The sequence below is a fragment of the Dipteris shenzhenensis genome, chromosome 19, assembly GCF_047967505.1.
Source record: "Dipteris shenzhenensis isolate YYH24624 ecotype China chromosome 19, Dip_SZ_1.0, whole genome shotgun sequence".
NCBI lineage: Eukaryota > Viridiplantae > Streptophyta > Polypodiopsida > Gleicheniales > Dipteridaceae > Dipteris > Dipteris shenzhenensis.
In genome coordinates this window covers 43,916,984-43,935,795 of record NC_141614.1, presented here as the reverse complement: position 1 = coordinate 43,935,795, position 18,812 = coordinate 43,916,984, and the positions used below count along the sequence as shown (strand labels likewise).

At 44.1% G+C, this 18,812-nt stretch overlaps 1 protein-coding gene across 2 annotated transcripts in view; it reads right to left on the bottom strand.

Annotated features, from left to right (window-relative positions):
• Positions 1-18,812, bottom strand: part of LOC147890510 (pentatricopeptide repeat-containing protein CRR2, chloroplastic-like) — a 36,086-nt gene that overhangs the window by 1,795 nt on the left and 15,479 nt on the right. The window lies entirely within an intron of this gene.

Genomic DNA, 18,812 nt, shown 5'->3' with positions numbered 1-18,812 from the left:
TTACCTTGGTAATCACTTGGAGGAAATTCACATAAGGCAAGAGGCACCGAGACGGGAGACGAGAGGGCTCACACATGAGATAATTCATGTGAACCATCCATGGTACGCCCACCGTACGGTCTCGTTATGAGCCACAATGATGCATTTGATTTGATTAAATTGTGCCAATTACTTGAAGGGTCACACAAAGTCGAGGCTCAATCTCTAGAATGCCTCCCTAGGCAGCTTTGGTCGTAGCAACATATCATTTGAGGCAAAGGCCTTCTTGCCTTTTGGCAATAGTACATTTGGTGCTAAATTATCAAGCATCTCAAAACAATGTACTCGACCCTAGCCTGGCTTGTAGGATCTCTTTGCCATTCGCTTGGTGCCAAAGTGACTACCAAAAAAACTTCAATGCGCCTCTTCCAATACAACCACTCGCTAATGGGGCACCACCGATCTATGGAGTACTCCATCTATGCCTTCTTTATAGACCTATCCTCCAATTAGACTAAAGGATTTCAATGCTAATTCATGTTGTGGTTGTTGGGGCATGGCTTTAGGAAATGGACCTATGGATAAGTATTGTAGTAGCTCATCATACCCAAACTCTAGAATGGGACTTGAGAACATCTACTATGAATAGATGGATTGCGGGTAGCTTGGTGGAGACTCCTTAATTCTCTTTAGGTACTTCGATTCTGGAATCCCGAATTCGATGAACAAAAAAAATTCCATCGACGGAAATAGCCCAAACAGGGAATCTACCCCACAACATGGGTCTTTCTAGGACTGTGTATGGTTCAAAGTTGAGATCTTATAAAAGAATCATCCAATGCAGAAGATGTCCTTAGATTATCGTCATCAATCATAGTGCTTCTCACTCCATGGTGCTATAATTATGCACTTGTAGAGTCATCATTTGACTCGCAAAATATTATGGTAATCAAGACACCCATTTGGCTGAGCCAAGATGATGCCACTTGCATAACCAAGATGATTATGCCAATTGCATAATCAAGCTGTGGAAAGTTACATCCCACTTTCATTGCCAAAGGATGAGTGTTGCTATTGCTCATTCTTTTTAGCACTAAAGGTTGTGGTGTGATATTCATCCCAATGGAATCTGACCTCCTTTTTTGTGGGCTCAAACAAAGGAGAAATAACTTGGGCAAAGTGCTTAATCTAGGTTTGTAATGATAAAGCTAATCACTCATTGTTCATTCCCTAATTGACATTTTTCTGCCTTCATAGCACCACTACCACCACCACCACACAGCATGCACACTCCCATACCTCACATTGCTAGAGACCTTCCTTGAGTCCACCTTCCAGAGCTAGTGCTTCAGTAACCATGATGTTGACACCATCTCCTCCTTGCTCGCGACACCTTACGATGCCCTCTACTACAACCTCCATGAACTTAAACCTAATTCTACTGCACCCATTTCACCAATGAACTTTGAAGTCCGTGTCATCACATAACATCCTCCTCCATGAACAATCACAATAGTGGTGAGTCACTTTCCACCAACAAATTTAACTGCCACTCTAGCTTTGCCAATGTCCCCTCCCCTCCCCATGTAGTTCCCATTTGAGCTTTTTTATCCTTGACATGGGTTGTTAGATTTTGTAATCCTTTTCGCTCTCTCTCTCTCTCTCTCTCTCTCTCTCTCTCTCCATGATCGAGAAAAATACCAAATTTCACATAAAATCAACATTTAGTTGGATCGAGGGAAATCCATACCTCATGGAATTTTTGGAAAACTTCACTAAGACGAGAGGTTGCTATCTTCATTAAAACATACACAAAATTCATCTAGATAAATAGCAAGAAATAGCCATATCTACCATAAATCTTTGAAAAGAAATGGCACATTTTGCAAGCCAAATGGCATGACTTTGTATGTGTAAGCTCCCAAATCAATGGTGAATGTGGTATTTTGTTGGACTTTTGCAATGAAAGATATCTAATTGTATCCACTATAGCCACCCATGAATGAGTATAGTTCATACCTGACTACCTATTCCAATATGTTGTTTGTGAAGGAGAACAGGAAGGGGTCCGATCTAGTTTAAGCATTGACCTTGTGGCAGTCATTAAACATTTAGAGCTTCCTTTTTTCTTAGGGACCACCATGATGTCAATTGCATAGATGAACCTAACTATGATTTGCTAGTTCAGCCCGGCTTTCCCTTGCTTGGCATAGTTTGGCTTCATCGAGGACCAGAGGGAATTGGTGTTGGAAGATAGTCGGGGTACACTTCTCAAGTTGTGCAACTCATTTAAACACACCTCCATATTAACAAAGTCTTGATTTGTTATATTGAGAAGGTATCATCACTTGGCTAAATTTGTCTATTCGATGCACCATCATTGTTTCCAGGTTGAGGTTTTGAGTGGGCTCGAGTATGAGATTCTCAATACTCAGTCATCTAATTGTAGCTAGTTTTTTTCTATTTTTCTCTCACCCTCTTTATCTTCTAGAAAATGCTCTATTGTTCACTGTCTCGGTTGACACCACCGCATTTTGTGCCTTCCGATGTAATCATGTGACCATGTGCCATGTACCTATGCGCTTAGGAATTTGTTAACAATTGTGTTGGGGCCATCTCTGCCCAAGAGGATTGTATAAACTAGGAACAATAGAATACGAGGGTAGGAAGAGACGGGAAGCATAGGATTTGCCCTCCCTTCAAAAGGTTCTATGTATAAAAGGCCCAAAGTTTGAATTTGGTCTTCAACTTTTGTTTGCAAGTTTGATGGAATACAAGCTCCTCTTTTCTTCATAATTTGTGTCTTGATTTCTTTCACGCTCTTACCTTAGAGAATTCCACTCATCCCCCTTCCCTTTCTCTTGTCTCTTAGCTCTCCTCAACTCCCTCTCTTCCTCTATCCTTGGTCCGCCCAACAGGGATGTATGTATGTATGTATGTATGTATGGCAGTCCATGCTGGGGGCCAAACTTGTTGGATACAAAGTGGGTTAGCGTGGAGCGGCTACAAGTTCTCATGTTATCACAGATGATCCGTGGTAAGCCATCCGTTCCTCAACAGATCATTTAGGCGGAGTTTGGGTCACCCCCATTCCAACTAGATGCTACATTTCAGGTCATCACGTATCTGTACCAAGTCAGGGAGTATGGGGATTACACCTCTGGGCGTAGCAGGTGTGAGGGAAAGAGAGGGGGTGGAACGTTAGGAGACAGAGACACAAGGAGTGTGGATGTGTAAGAATGCCTTGAGCCACACCACAAACTCAAAGGTTTTATTAGGATTAGGTATTCACCCTATGACTGTCTTAAGACAGTCATAGGGGTCGTAACATTTTAAAGGGTAGCAATGTGCCTTTACCCCAACAACCTCCCACCTAAAGGCCAATGTGCCTAAAGGGGAGAAAAGAATAAAAATTACAGCAATATACAGTCACTGTATACAGACCATAAAATAAGAATGGTCTCAACCTAATCCCATGATGCGGCAACAATGTGCAAACCGCTCTGTAGGCAAGCTCTTAGTGAGCAAATCTGCAGGATTATCATCAGTATGCACCTTCACAAGCTCAAGCCGCTTGTCTTCCAGTACCTCCCTGATGAAATGGTATTTCACATCTATGTGCTTGGTCTTCTGATGAAAGACCGGATTCTTTGCCAACATGATAGCACTCTGACTATCACAATGCAAGACTGGCATATCTCCTGTAATGCCCAAATCTCCCACCAGCCGAGTAAGCCATATTGCTTCCTTGCAAGCCTCAGTGGCTGCAACATATTCAGCTTCAGTGGTTGACAGTGCAATGCATTTCTGCAACCGAGACACCCATGATATAGCACCTCCTGCAAATGTGAAAATATAACCGGTAGTAGACTTCCGGTTATCTGCATTCCCTGCATAGTCTGAATCTGTAAAACCATGCACCAATGCATCCTGCCTACCATAGCATATGCACAAGTCTTTGGTACCCTTGAGATACCTCAAGACGCCTTTCACTGCTTCCCAGTGCCGCTTGCCTGGATTTGCCATATACCTGCTGATGACTCCCACCGCAAAAGCAATATCCGGACGAGTGGCAACCATGGCATACATCAAAGAACCAACTGCAGATGCATACGGAACCTTGGCCATCTCAGCCTTACCATCATCTGATCTGGGGCTGTCCTTACTGCTGAGTTTTAAATGTGGAGGCAACGGGGTACTAATAGACTTCCCCCCTTCCATTTTAAACCTCTGCAGTACTTTGTCAATGTACTCCTTCTGTGACAGAAACAAAAGTCCCTTGAACCTGTCACGAATAATCCGCATACCAAGAATATGGTTTGCATCACCCAAGTCTTTCATGTCAAAAGACTTATGCAGTTGCTTCTTCAAAGCACTAATCTCCTGCTGAGATTTGCTGGCAATCAGCAGGTCATCCACATATAGAATGAGTAGCATCAAACTGCCATCCTTTGCCCGTTTCGTGTACAAGCAGTGATCGGTCTCACACCTATGATACCCTTGGGACTGCATGAAGGCATCAAACTTCTTGTACCATTCCCTTGGCGCCTGCTTGAGTCCATACAAGCTCCTCTTGAGCTTCCACACAAGCTGCTCTTTCCCTTTAACAGCATATCCCTCTGGCTGACTCATGTAGATCTCATCATGGAGATCTCCGTGAAGAAAAGCAGTCTTCACATCCATCTGACATAAATCCATGTCCTCATGAGCAACAAGAGCTAACACTGCTCTCAAAGTAGTCATCTTGACTACAGGGGAAAAAATTTCATCAAAGTCAATGCCCTTCTCCTGCTTAAATCCCTTGGCAACCAATCTGGCCTTATACCTCGCAGTGTCATCTCCCTTGGCCTTGCCTTTGCCTTTGCTTCCACTGCCTGCATCCTTTGCCTCAGCCTTCTTGGCTTTCTGATCCCGTATAAACTTGAAGCACTTAGACTTCACGTGTCCCTTCTTGCCACAGTAAAAGCATTCAATATCCTTTTTGCCACGGGAATGACTGCGGGATTTGGACTTGCCAGCAGATCTCCCCTTCTGCTGAGTCCTACCTCTTTCCTGCACCTGCAAAGCATTGGAAGACTTGCTGCCCATATTGTTCTTCCTGCTCATCTCCTCCATAAGGAGAGAGCTCTCCACATCAGCATACATAAGAGTGACATTTGAATTTGACAGGGTGGTCTTGAAAGTGTCCCAACTCTCAGGGAGTGTACACAACAAGAAAGTAGCCTTGAACTCCTCATCAAGGTTCAATCCCTGTGTGCGATAAGCTGTGTAAAGATGGCATTGAACTCACTCAAGTGTGAGGTCATAGCTGTACCTTCCTTCATGCGAAGGTCGACAAGCTTCTTCAACCAATAAACCTTACTGGCTGAACTCTTTTGGGCATACAACTCTTCTAGCCTCTGCCATAGGCCATAAGAGGTCTTTTCTGCCTGAACATTGAACACAAAAGAATCAGTGAGAGTAAGCATGATAGCCGCCCTTGCGGACAAATCAAGCTCCTCCCACTCATCATCTGCCATCCCAGATGGCTTGACACCCTTCACCCTTATGGGCTTAGAAATCTTCTTTAGCAGAAGTACATTCAAACACTCTTCTGCCCATAATGCATAATTGTGTGCCCCTTCCAATTTCTTTATGTTCAGTATTGAGGATTCACTTCCCCCTGATGCCATATCAGATAAGGAAAGTGCCTGACTCCCTGTAAGTCAAAAAATGACTAAATAAAATTCTGATTTCTCAGAAAACCTGCTCTATCAAGAGCCAGGAGCACTCACAATAGTGCTGTTTTTTACTGTCAAAAATCCTGCAGCAAAACAGAAAATTTTCCTTCCAGTCACTGTACCTTCTGACACACTGTACCGTGCTCAAATAGGCATAAAACAGTAACTACAGAATGCTGCAGCTGTTCCACAAGTGTTTTATCAGTGCATCATCATCTGACGAAGCACAAAACACTGCTGTCCTGGACACTTCTCCCACCTCAGATGAGGTATTGCACTGATTTTATATGCATAAACCACTTGGCATACACTGTTTTGTCCACTGAAAAAAGAGATCCAAACACCTCAGCCTGTCACAAACCTGCAACAAAGTATGGGACAAATCCCAAGCAATCACCCTTCTGCCAAGGGGATAAAAGGCATCTGAAGTTCTCAAACAGTAACTCAAGTGCTTACAAGCAAAATCTGGGCAAAAGCTCGTTGATTTGACACCTGTACCAAGTGAAAAAAAAAAAACACCCTCGACAATGAGGTAGCATACAAAATTCAGCACTCTCCTGGCACTTTCATTTGACAATGTAATGCATAAACTGCCTGTGTGCACAGTAGCAACACAGATCCCAACGTACAAACACCGAAAAAGAAAATCTTTTGAGCACTGTCAACGATGGACAGTTAGGGACCGAGTAAACTCGATGCGCCCTGGCCAAGCGTGGCTCAACTGAGATTTTCTAAGTGCCGTACACAAAATATGACCTGCAAAGAAATGTCACTGATACACTGCGGAAAACGAGACCAATGTGGGCACCCTGGCTCCACACTGCCCCAAGGCATACACTGCATTCACTGTCAGGCAAAAGCCCTATGAAATTGTCACCCGAAAACTGAGATTTGCACTTAGCAAAAGCATAAAAGCCCTCTGCAAATTAAGGCATCTGACCTTCCCGAAAAATAACTGTGCAACCACCACACACTGTGGCACTAGTCACCTCAAGCACGAGGGACACGAGTGTACTTGCTGTACCTCAAACACACAGTTTTAGAACTGAAAAATTCCGGGAATGCATCAAGAAAAAACCTCGTTGTACTTCTGTACCTGCGTGTACTTGCAAGTACCACGCAAAAGAGCAGAGTGCTCTCACTTTTTCCTTCTTCCCCAAACAAATCTGTTTGTGCCTGTGGAGCTGTACCTCCTGTACCTGCGAGGGCACGGATCCCCCAAAAAAATGTCGAAATTCCCTTGGCTGAGGGTACAGCCGGTACGGCTGTACCTGTACGTGCACGCGTCCGCTGATGGAGGTCGGCTGCCTGTGTGCAGCCGGCTGCTGCTGGTCACACGACCCGGCAGCTAACAGCTGAACGGCCGGCTGCCTGTCGCGGCTGGTCGCAGTCGCGACTGGCTGGTCGGCTGCAGCCGCTGGCTGCGGCCACCAGTTGCTAGTAGCAGCTAGCAGCAGCTAGCTGCTGCTGCAGCTATGGGTGCTCGTGCACCTGCTGCGCGCGGCTGGTCGCGCACCTGCTGCGCCCTGCTTGCTTGCTGCTGCGCCTTGCTCGCGCACCTACTGCGCCCTGCTGACAGAGGGCACGAGGCCCGAGGGGAGAGGGAGGGGTAGACTGGAGTGAGAGGGAGAGGGTGGCTCTGATACCACTTGTGAGGGAAAGAGAGGGGGTGGAACGTTAGGAGACAGAGACACAAGGAGTGTGGGTGTGTAAGAATGCCTTGAGCCACACCACAAACTCAAAGGTTTTATTAGGATTAGGTATTCACCCTATGACTGTCTTAAGACAGTCATAGGGGTCGTAACATTTAAAAGGGTGGCAATGTGCCTTTACCCCAACAGCAGGATGCCATGGCTAGCACTGTCCTCGGGGGAGCGGTGCTGGTATGCACGCACAGAGAGATGGTTTGAGAGACTAGGGCTCCACATGGATAGACTACCTCCATTCCAGTACAACATGGATGCTCCATCCTATCACACGAGGTCAACCAGGTTATCCGTGAGGATCTACTACAGCTACACACATTCTGGACTTGGTTGGGCCCAAGTGATCTTCCAGTGAAGCTGGGCTTCTACAGAGATCACTTCTTACATATCACAGCGGAGGGTTTCATTGATCCACCAGGGTACACACAGATTGACCTACCCCACTCGCTGAGGATCTCTCTTGGGCAGTTCTGGGTCTCTTCACACAGACTTCGTATCGAGAGCGGCAAAGCATAGCGGTTACCCAGGGAGAGGCGCATATGTACACTGTGTGACATGCAAGAGGTTGAGACAGAGGAGCATTTCATCTTTAAGAGTCTTGTTTACTATGAGATTCTACTCCCTCTTCAGAGATAATTATGGGGTTTTGGCCCGTTTCTTCTCCTACCTAGACCAGCGGTGTTTGGTTGGTTTCATTCATGAGGTGCTTACACACCACAAGAGGATACTCCGAGCACGAAGACATGAGCAGACTTCTTCCTCGACTGATACCTCTCAGAGCTCTATCACGGGATTCTTTCAGCCAGATCACATAGACCCCCACGAGATGAGAGCTCGACATGACCGTGACCCGGAGCTTGTGACCCAACAGCTCAAACAGAAAGTTGACACACAGATCATACTTGGGGACATTCCCTCCTTGTTTAGGATCAGATCCCGACCAACAGGGGTCACAGTGGCCCTGGTTAGACACAGAGCTACGACCAAGAGACATACCAAGACTGCACCCTTGAGGGGCCGAGAGGGCTCTATTGTTGACCTCATGCCTCCACTCCCTCAACCATCTTGATGTCCTGCTGCTGCTGATGATGATGATGATGATTATGATGATGTTGATGATGATGTTGAGATTGATATATAGTCGACTATCGACATGACTATGTTGTACTATGTTGTACTTAGGACTTGGTACTTACCATTTTGCATTTTTTGCATTCTGCATTGGTGTGGATGCTCATTTAGTAGCTCCACTACCACAGCTCATTGTATCACGTTTTTCACAGTCCCATAGACCCATCGGTCTTCCGAAGACTTTAATAAACTTTCTTTCTTTCTTTCTTTCTTTCTCCCATTCCTTCTCCCCCTTCTTTCTTTTGTGAATTCACCATTACAATAACTTTGAGATCCACTTGGGTGGCATAGGTAGACCGCTCGTGCTTGTATTTCTCTCAAAAAGAGTAGCTTGGAGTAGGAGGCTCCTTTGGCATTCTTCCAAGATCACCACAGCACGTGAGTCACTGTCTAGAGACTGTACATTTTTTGCACCGTTGCCAAGGAGTTAGTGTAGGAAGTTTGTGAGGTCATCCTTATGAGGAGCTAAACAACTCTAAGGGTGATGGAGGGGTCGAAATAGACAAGCCATGTGGCAGTCTTGCATGCAATGTTCTACGTAGTTCTTTTGAGGTGAGCTTTTATCACCATGAGAAGTTCTCTTCCCTGGTACGTTGTTGCTGCCGAGCATGAGATGGCGGTTCTCTCCAGCCCCTAGGTCGTCGTCTCTATGTGTGTGAGTCAGTCTCTTTAATAGAGAGTCTTTGTGATAGAGATTCCGGGTATTTGTCACCCATAGAGAGTCTTTTCAATGAGCCTTTGTAGCTTAGCATATTATCTTGTAAGCTACAACAAACCCGATTCAAGAGTTTATTCGTAGCTTGTCTTTGGCTCCTTGTTCATCTATCTATGATTCAAGAGTTTATTCGGCCATCGACAAGAAGAAGAAACAACAAAAAGGAGCCCGCAAGAGGATACTCCGAGCACGAAGACAGGAGCAGACTTCTTCCTCGACTGATAACTCTCAAAGCTCTATCACGGGGTTCTTTCAGCCAGATCACATAGACCCCCACGAGACGAGAGCTCAACATGACCGTGACCCGGAGCTTGTGACCCAACAGCTCAGACAGAGGGTTGACACACAGATCATACTTGGGGACATCCCCTCCTTGTTTAGGGTCGGAGCCCAACCAACAGGAGTCACAGTGGCCCTGGTTAGACGCAGAGCTACGACCAAGAGACATACCAAGACTGCACCCTTGAGGGGCCAAGAGGGCTCTATTATCTTTTGTAGCTTGTCTTTGGCTCCTTCTTCATCTATCTATGATTCAAGAGTTTATTCGGCCATCGACAAGAAGAAGAAAATTGCTCATGACACTCGAAAATGCTTTCACTGTGGAAAAGATGGTCACATAGACAAGTTCTGCTATGCAAAAAAACGTGATGAGATTCTAAAGGTGGAGAAAAGTAAAGACAGATAGCAAGGAGGAAGCAACTATGCTAGTTGAAGATAATCTTCTCAAAGATCAAGATTGGGCCTTCTGATGAACGCATGCTCTTCGTGAGCAGTCGGGTATCGTGTTCTTTGTGAACAGTCCTACATTTTTAGCTCTTTGTGAGCTACTAGTTCTCTATGAGCATTATCCCTGAGACGCTCTTGTTGTGAGCACATGATTGCTCTTTGTGAGAATTTGTAGATTTAGTATTATGGTTTTATGCTTCTCCTCATTTCTGCCGAGGGAGGGCTTGTAGGAAGTTTGTTAGGTCATCCTTATGAGGAGCTAATCAACTCTAAGGTTGATGGAGGGGTTGAAATAGACGAGCCATGTGGCAGTCTTGCATGCAATGTTCTACATAGTTCTTTTGAGGTGAGTTTTGGTCACCATGAGAAGTTCTCTTCCCCGGTCGGCTCGCGAGATCTTGCCTCTCCCATGAGAGTCGGTTGTGATGACTCTTGGCATTGGCGATTCAGCAGGCTGGAGGCGACTCGTGGTGGACTCCGATTGGTACGTTGCTGCTAGCGAGCATGAGATGGAGGTTCTCTCCAGCTCCTAGGTCGTCGTCTCTGTGTGTGTGAGTCAGTCTCTTTTGTAGAAAGTCTTTGTGACAGAGATTCAGGGTGTTTGTCACCCATAGCAAAGTCTTTTCAATAAGCCTTTGTGGCTTAGCATATTATCTTGTAAGCTACAACAAACCCAGTAGGGGTAAGTAGCATTATCTTGGAATATGAAGTCTTTTGTAGCTTGTCTTTGGCCCCTTGTCTGTCATTTCATGTAGAGATTTCTAGTTGAATGCTATATCCAACAGTTAGAGGTATGCTTTTTCTTGCACGTGCTTCTCTCATTACTTCCCATTGCCCAAAACTTAGTAGCTTAGTGAAAAGTGGTTGGTTTTGGTGCTTAAGAAAGGTGTGAACTAAAAAAATGGAAAGTGGAATGGGAGACAGAGTGGAAGCTATTTCAAGTTCATTGGGAAATGTGTTTGAGGTTTCTAGTTGTCCAAACAAAGGAAAAAGTAGTTGAGATCATTGCTAAGCCTTTTACGCTATCAAATCCTAAGGAAAAAGCAGCAAAATGATGATTGTGGGAGAGTTTCAAGGTCTTGGGAATGACAAAATAGACCTCTTTTTGAAAAATACCCCATTTTGCTTGTATAGTTCTTTTTTTGTTGTTTCTTATTGCAATAGGTAGAATAGGTAGTGAAGTACTCCCTAGGATAACAAACCCTACATAGAAATTAAAAACATTAGAGAATCCTGGAATTTCCATTGACAACATAGTCTAGGAAGGTCACGTTGATATTTCAATGCATACTGAATTCACTTAGGGCATGCTGAATTAGCTCTAACATTTTAACAAAGCTTGACACCTTGATAACTGACAAGGACTGACAGCTAGCCTAATAAATGTGCATGTCCTATTTTTTCTTGTTCCCATCCAAAATAGGAGTCAACTCTTAATTTAATGCACAATAAATTAACAATGTACTGCAGGCTGAGTTAGCATTTTAGTGCACACGAATTAAGGCTAATTCATCACACACTTAATTAGCTGGTCATCATAAAAGGGACTAAATTTGAACTGAACTTTACATCTTTGACCATCAGTGGTGAGTCAGCAATACATTGTTCAAATCCACCCCAAAACCACTGAGCTTGAATTCAACAAATGCTAAAAAGGGGCAAATTTTTAATTGGTTGAACTAAAGAAAGATTATGAACTTGAGAACCTTTGAGAACTGCTGACATCAAGGAAATCACACAACAAGACATAAGCACTTGAGACCATCAGCTGGAACCCTGACATTGCTAAAATGTCATTACTCTAAATTGTTTAACTCAGCGCACACGTAATTAGCATCTCAGTGCATAAGTGCTCCTTCTAATTCAGCACACTAAATTAGAGCTAATTGAGAGCACGCTGAATTAGCTTGTTGACTGTCAATTGATAGTGGTTGACTTGACTTATCCACCTACATGCACCTAAGGTCTGGAAGGGTGATTGCAACTGAACCTAAACCGAAAGATAGTGCCTCCAACATCTTGTCTAACCAAATTACCAAGTTTAGCGTCCATCCAATTACAAAACTCAGCACCGAGCTCACATTCAATACATGGACCATCCCAAGCTAATATTTCTAGCTTAAAAGATTCCATGAGCTTCTCTTTAGCTCTAGCTTAGTTTGACCTCCTTCCACCAATCCTTCTACCACCACATCTTAGATTCAAGAGACCTTTTCCAATATGATGGGGAGGTTTGGGATGCCAAGCCTACAAGAGATTGTAAATCTATTTGCCAGGCAGAATAGAGTGCCAAAGGAGCCGTAGGGCCCACCCCAACGAAACATAATAGAGGATATGCGGAGTGCACCAATTCCCACCATACCAGTGAGTACTAAGAGACCACATGTACACTTCTATGAGGGAGGACCCTCCTTTAGTGATAAATTTGGACCAAGGATGCCAAGTGGCTATCGGCCACTAGAATCAGTAGCACAAAATGAATGAGCAAAATGAATCTATGGAGGATACAATGCCTAGAACCATGCCTTCCCAAACCCTGTTATATCCCACTTGGGGAAGCGGCCTAGAAAGTACCCTCTATCCAGTAGGTGCTCCATATAGAGCTGTGCCCAACCTAAGTGTGCCTACGCCTTGAGGCACCGAGAAAAATAACTTAGGGAGCCACTTAGGTGAGGCAAGGAGAAAAATAACGCAGGGAGCCAATTGGGTGACACATGTGGACCGTCTGTTATTGCATTGCTCTCACAAGGAGTATCTTGGAGTAGGAGGTTTTTGCCCCACTTTAATTTGGTCGTTTTAAGCTCGTTGATATGGTGAAGAAGCCCTTTGTCAATAGTGAGCATAATGATTGGTTAAGGTCGCTCGACGTCAACATCTTTGCTAGAATCTGGAGTCTTCTCCCTTTTACATACATCCACAAGCCTTTGAACATAAGCAAGTACTTGACTTGTGTTTGCTAAGAACAAACCCCTTCCCCATTTAATTTCTCAATGGATGCAGTTTCCTTTGCCATTGATGACAAGTCATAACAAGTCTCAAAAAATGAGGTCAAAGTTTTGGTTGACAACCCAATAGAGAACCTTGTGAATGAGTCAATGAGCGTCGCGGCAATCAACAAATAAGAATCCCACGACTGGAGACAATCTCCACGGGAAGAGATATAGAGACACAAACACGACTCCCACCTAGAGAAATAGAGACAATAACTATAGAGAAGTGACCAGTAGCCAAGGTTTCAATATAGAGAGTAGTAGAAAAGATGCTCCAAGATTGATCTTTGAGAACGCGTGAGAGATGATTGCTGAACAAAGAGAAGCTTCTCAACCACTTACGTGAAGAACTGAAAGAAAGGCATCATTATGGGAGATACAAGGGAAGAAGGCCCTAATCAGACAACTCTTGCATCAGAAAATTGCCATTGTGCAGGAATATAAAGTCTCTTGTTAAGCCGATAGTAGCTATTGAAAAAATTTTAGCTATGGTGCTACTTGCTTCTATGGACAAGTGATGACAAACAAGCAACATATAAACCACGTGACATCTCTACACAGTTTAAGGATAGAGGACAAAAACGTCCCTTAGCCAAGAGAACCTCTAGGAATAAACGATTGCAACAGACATCCGTTAAATCTTCTAGTGATAAGTGGCTTCAAAACAAAGTATGAAGCCTAGTAATAAGTAGCACTTGGACAGCAGAAACAAAGTATGAAGCACTTGGACAGCAATAAGTAGCACTTCAAAACAAAGTATGAAGCCTAGCATTAAGTAGCAATTGGACAACAGGTCTCCTTGTCTTCAAAAACCGGAGACGAATAGCATGAGTTCTCTGGTTAATCAAAAGATTGAAGCTATGACAACACTTGACTGAAAGAACAAGGAGCTCTTAGGATAGAAGAGAGTAATCTTCCCCTAGAACCCACGAGACTAAACAGCAGCCTCCAAAAAAGCCTTCTTCAAGATATATGTTGTAGTGGCTGAATATAAAATCCCTTAGAATAAGGTATTTCAGCTCTTTGATTCCATGACTCAGAAGAGTAGCATAAACCAAGATGACCACTTAGGAGCAAGGTAGGGCTAATGATATGGCAAGTTCAATGGAATGAGGGAAGAGCCATAGATCTGATACCACGTCATAACAAAGTGATGAAAGAGGAGAGAACTAAAGCCACAACATGGGATGAGGCACAATGGAGAACCACAAGATCGAAGCCACCAAATCACAAAGTGTCTGCATTAGCTATCAGCCTCACAATACAAGGCTACTTATGATCCACATTAGATCCACAAGGTACCACCAATCTTATAGGCATCCAATTTTGCATTATCCAATCCAAATCCTATCCAGGATCTCACCAACCAATCAAGTTGATGTAGATGTACACCCCTCTCGACACCTTGATGTATTAATCTCAACAAAAAGAAGCTTCCTCCTTATATTCTCCAATACTCAGTCAAAATGCTACGAAGGAGAGGTGCCCTGGTAGCCCAAGTATGTGAGAGATACACCCCTCTAATCCAATTGAAACGAAAATCATCCCTTAGTATGGGTCCATCATATAGCTCGCTCTCCAAGAGTTCCTCACCTTGTCTGAGGGGAAGTCTCAACCCAACAATGTCTCCATGGGGTCTCAAATATCTTCTCATTGCTTCCGCCACAAATAAGTACAAGAAGGGGGCAAGAGGGCATCCCTAGTGAACTGATCTAGGAATCTGAAATCTCTCTCCTTTCTCCTGTAATAAGAACCTAGCAGGGGCTTGATCTGTATAAGGAAAAAACCTCTGTAGTCCATGCATCTAAAAATCCAAATCATCTAATGGTACCTTCCAAAAAAGTCCAACCTACTCTGTCCTATGCCTTTTCAAAATCCAAGAGGAGAATGACAAGTGGCGGGCCACTTTGTATAGCCCAATTTGAAGCTTCCCAAAAAGAGAGAATATTATAAAAAATGATTTTGCCATGCACAGAGCACATTTGCATATTGTGAACAAGATCTAGAAGAATGGGGTACAAACATAAACTAATAGCTTTGGCCAAAATCTTGTAAAAGGTTCCAACAAAGTGATGGGTCTCCATTGGGAGATGAAATTTTTGCAACCTCCCTTTGGGATAAGATGGCTGAGACCCTTTGTAAGTGAATAGAGCATAGTAACAGAGTCCCAAATGCCCAGCAGGGATAAGGTCACATAGTCCCCAATCATGTCCCAAAAAACAATAAAAAAGGAAGCTGTCAGCCCATCTAATCCCGAGCATCTACCCTTGTAAGGGGCAAGACGAGCAGTCTTGAGTTTTGGATCGGTGAAAGGGAGATAAAGTAAATTTGTCATATGTGGTTTCACCAAAATTGGAGTACTCTGCCAAACCCTACGCTTGACATCATCTCTGGTAGGTGAGTCAGAATCTACTAAAAGAGAGTGTATCTTAGCTTGTTGACTCTGATGGGGCTCTGTGCACATATCGGCATCAGGATATGTACACAAAGCCCCATCGGAGTCAACAAGCTAACATACACTCTCTCTACCATGGGTCAGGCGAAAAGTAGAGAAACAACGTTTATCGACTCTTTCTCCCATCTAAATCCGTTCTAGATTCTCATGCATACTCTACTCTCTGATCTAGCAAAATTTTCATACGAGACTTATCGTAGCAAGGCGCTCTTGAATCCAAGGATCTATAGGACCTTTCCGTTCTTCCCTCTATAGGTCTATTAACCGTTGATAGCGGCCCCTCTCTTGCATGAGAATATCATGTCTCTTGGTGTTAGCAATAGTATGGTAAAAAACACTAACATAGAAAAGGTTTCCACAACATGTGAAGGGGATGACACTCCGCCCTGCAAATGAGAAACCCATATCTACAAAACATCCAATCTAAAACACTCCTTTGCATACAATGCACTGACATTAGTAGATCGGAACCTCTCATGAGGCTCAAAACACAATAATGCAATAATGGAGCAACAATGCAAGAAGCGGAAGTAAAATACACAATACAGAAAGCACACGGAATGGAAGAGACAGTGAGACACCGATATACATGGTTCACCCAATGTGGGCTACGTCCACGGAGAAACACTCAGTCCTGTGTTTTTCTTGTTGGAGATATCATAGTCAAAGAGTGTGTTGGTGTGTAGTACTAGGTGATCTAGTACTAGTCTATGTGTGAGTCTTGTGTGAGTGCCACGTGTCATTATGGGACTTATCCATATGCACTAGGTGCTAGTGTGTGAGTGAGTAGCCTATATAAGGCTTGTACTTTATTTATCTTGATATACTTGATGAATGAATGAAATCCTTCTTCATGTCTTTATTTGAACATCATTTCCTCACCCCCTAACCTTCTCTCTCTCTCTCTTCACCATGTTTCTAACATGATATCAGAGCCACCTTCCATAGCTGCCATGTCACCCCAGCCCTAACCCTAATCCAATTTTAGCCTCCATCTCTATCTTGCCTCAGCCCTGCCTCATTCTACCAAAGCGATGTGTAGACCAAAATTACAGCAAGAAAATGGCTCCAAACTCGAGCACAGGTAGTCACCCTTGATGGAGAGGTGAAATGAACAGCAAATGGCAATGAAGGGTACCAAAAGAAGGCTGGAAAATGGAATTACAGGAAGAGTATGTGCTTAGCACTTCAAATCCTACACCGTCCAAGACAGCAAGACACTTCTCAAGCAAGCCAAGAGGACTGCCAAGGAGGGAACTGACCAGCAGTAGAACAGGCTTCCAATGGCTGAGGGGAAAGGTCCCTGATAACACTGTAGACTAGTGCAAGCAATGTAGGAGCAATGAAGAAATGTAGAAGCTCAAGAAATGAAGCAATGGAGACAAAAACGAGCTGCTGTAATGAATTTCTGCAATGCTGAAATGAGTACAAAGTACCCCTATATGATGAAACCCTAGGATGCGATGTCCTAGTGGTGCTAGCTATACTAACTGGTACACGGCCTAACTGTACCAAGTGCCCTAACTGCCTATAACTAGGCCTACAAGGTGTTCAGACTGGTTGGAGCCGTTCAGCCATGCTTTTATGCAATTTGAAGCTTGCTGGGAGGAGCTATGCAGTCACCTTTGCTTGCAGTGGACTTTTGCATTTGTTACTATTGTTGTGCAAATCTCCTGTAAATAAGTTGGGCCTGCCTTGCCCTCTTTTGGCACTTTTGCCCTTGTGCCTCGGGTTTCATTTGCAGTTTATTTCAGTTATACAAGTTGTGCAAGCTATTGACCTTGTGTCGTCAGGATCAGACAATTGCACTTGCCTTAGTGCTGTCATTTGATTCAGTCAGCTTTCTTCATTTCCTTTGCATTTGCAACTTCTCTGCAATGGCAAACAATGCCCTTTTTGGCATGCTTGCTGCTGAAAGCAAGCTTGGTAGCACCAATTATCCCATGTGGTCCTATATGATGCATCGTGTGTTGGTGGCCAAGAATTTGTGGAACATCATTGCAAGTTTTGGGGTGAAACGTCCACATAGGCACCTGCTACCACTACACCCGCCACTACGGTGGTGGTAATGTTGTTGGTGTTGGAAATAGGAGGATAGAATCACTCACACTTCACTGATCCTTCAGCTCCAAGTATAAACACTAACAGATGATCACAATGATGCAAAAACCTCACTCACAATAGACAGCATAGAGATGAGAGAGAACTCAGATATATACATCCACCAAACAGTGGGAAACTCCCTCAAGATGAGCTCTACAAAACATCCAGCAGATGTTGGGATAAACAATCTCTGGAACTCTCTGCCAAAACTGGCCTCTCAACTAGTGTATGGCACAGCCTGTGGTAGAGGATTCTGCAAGGCACTGGAAAATGGTGTGGAGGGAGGGGTTTATATAGGAGGCCAAGGACCCCTTAAACTGACTGACTATCTAGTTGGTTATGCTGTTTGCACCGACCTGTGTGGCGCCCCAAAAAAATGACTGCTAGTCGGTTCTCCTGGCTGACCTTGGGCTGACCTGCCTCACCTATGTTAAGGCCCATGTACTAGGCTAATAGGCTGCTGCTGCCAGGCCTTTGTGAGACACAACGTTGTGCATGCTGCTTGGCAAGCAGCCTGTACTCTGCCTCTATCGATGAAAGGGCAAGAAAGGGTTGTTTCTTGCTTAGCCATGAAATCGCCCCTAATGCAAGTATGAAACAGTACCTTGTAGTTGAACGCCTGGTGTCACCATCACCTGCCCAATCACTATCACAGAATCCGGCCAACTTGACACCTGTATTGTAGGTAATATCGGAGGTGCATGTACCCTTCAAATACCTCAGCACCCTCGTGCTTGGCTCCCAATGGGTCTTCTTGGGTTTGGCGGAGAATTGACAGAGCAGGCCTACTACAAACGAAATGCCTGGCCTGGTGTTGGTGAGATAAAGTAGACTACCCACCATCCGTCAATATTGAGATTCATTCAATTGTCTGAGATGTATCATGGATGCTCAGCTTCAAACCAACCTCCATGGGAGTTATTGCAACTTTGCAGTTTTCCATCTAAAACCGCTTGAGTAACTCCCTGCATTGCTTCTCCTGAGAGATGAATATGCTGCTCTTCTCCTGCTTCACTTCAATCCCAAGAAAATAATGAAGAATTCCCAAGTCTATCATCTGAGATCCCTCCATGAGTAGTTTTTTGACTTGAAAATTTTTCTGAGTGATCTCCTATAAGGATAAGGTCATCCACGTACAGAATAAGTTCCAACCCCCCTCAGAAAAGAGGTAGAGGTATCAAATGGACTCAATTGTAGCCCGATCTTCAAAAAGAACTCGTCTATTTGCTGGTACCATGCCCTCGGGGCCTGATTCAGCCCATACAATGCCTTCTTTAGCTTGCATAC